This window comes from Myotis davidii, unplaced genomic scaffold, assembly GCF_000327345.1.
Source record: "Myotis davidii unplaced genomic scaffold, ASM32734v1 scaffold438, whole genome shotgun sequence".
Classification (NCBI taxonomy): domain Eukaryota; kingdom Metazoa; phylum Chordata; class Mammalia; order Chiroptera; family Vespertilionidae; genus Myotis; species Myotis davidii.
The window spans coordinates 252,777-254,761 of NW_006290031.1; positions in this window are offsets into that span (position 1 = coordinate 252,777).

A 1,985-nucleotide genomic window follows, 5' to 3' on the forward strand; every position below is an offset into this window, starting at 1 on the left:
AACATGGATGGAACTGGAGAGCAGATAAATACCACATGATCTCACTTATTTGTGGAATATAAGGAACAACATAAACTGATGAACAAGGACTGATCCAGAGACGGAGAGGCATTGATTGGACTGTCGGGCTTTGGAGGGAGGGTAGAGGAGGGTGGGGGAAAAGGGGAAAGAGCAACCAAAGGACTAACATGCAGGCATAGAGACGTAACCAATGGACACGGACAACGGGGGGGAGAGGGGAGGGTGATGTGGGGACAGGGACACATATGTAATACCTTAATCAATAAAAAACATATTAAAAAAAAGAATTGTTTCACTGGGACAAAATATTGAAGGAAGAAGGACATGTTTATCAGTCAGAGAGATGTAAAAATATAATAATATGAATACATTTAGTCTAGCTTATTTATAGAGACAAAGTTGAAATAAATACTTTCTCAGGTGGGACAGAAAATCATGTAAAAAGTGAAAGGGTTAGGTTAGGGCATTTGATGAAAGAGATGACAGTTGGAATAACTGCCTAGGGTAAAGTTTTCCCCCCCAAATCACATGCTAACAAGAGCAGTAAAAATATTCATATTGTTATTCAACATTTTCTTTCAATGTTTAAAAATCGCACTTAAATCATTTCAGTAAGCATATAGCATTAAGCTACATTAAAATTATAATATTAAAATTAAATATAATTCAATATCTTATGAATACACTAAATTGTAGTTTACATATTTTTACCAAAAATGATCTAAAGAAATATTATTTTTATACATTTCTGATCTAGAAGACATGCTGTTTTATTAATTAGTGCACAAGGAATTGTTAGGTTAGATGATTATGTTCAATTAAGTATAATGAATATAATTAATGTAGTTGCTGTTTTAGGTTCTTGAGTTAATAGTGCCATTAAATGATGCTGTTTTTGTTGTGGTACTGATTATTGTTATAAAAGAATATCAAACTTTGAAATTATAAAAAAGCTAAAAGTTCGACTACTTTTTTATAGCAAGTGTGTGTGTGTGTGTATGTGTGTGTGTGTGCATGTGTGTGGTTTGTGTTTGTTTTGGTTATCATTTTTTTATTGCAGAACATATTTTAAACATGTTATACAATGATGGCTTTTTAGGTTATTACATTAACCACTCAATATATTTTTTATCTATTTAGAAAAAGTAGTTTTCAAATTGAAACATGGGATTCAAATTATACTTGAAAGATGAGTGAGTATACATACCTGTTCCTATATTAATTTATTAAGCATCTTTAATATGCCAAGTATTTTAAATAAGGTGATTTATTCTTTTTAAATGCTTTAATAATTTACTTTTATATAAAAATTTCTGCAATATTAGCCATCAATAACAATGCATAGTAAACTTTTAATTGTAATTTGTTTTTTTTATCTACTTGCTCTATAGGAGATCATATTGAATATTTAAATACTGATAAATGAAAATATTTTTGTAGCAGTGTTGTGAAAAACATGAACTACAGTTTTTATTAATAGTGTAAAGAGCATAATTAAATGTTTTTACTATTAGAAATCTATCATTGATTCTTAACTATAGCTGTATTATATTACATTGAAGAAATATGAATGAATTCTAATTAAATTTATTTTTATTGTATGTTTCCATTTTGGATTCCAACATGCATAATTCCATGTGTTTTATTTTCTGTAATTTTAATCACATAAACCTGCAGACCACATGGCATTTGTTATATGAGTGAACTGAAAGGAAGAGGAAGTATGAGGGCATCTGTAATAGTGTCAACTATACAAGTAAAATTAAAAACCAAAAAAGTAACCAACCAAATGGGAGAAGATATTTGCAAAAAATAGCTCTGACAAGGGATGAAAATATATAGAGAACTCATACAACTCAACACCGGTCCAGCAAACAGCTCCATTGTAGAACTGGCAGAGGACCTGCACACACTTCTTCCAAGGAGACAAACAAATGACCGTCATTCTTAACTTTGAATCATAC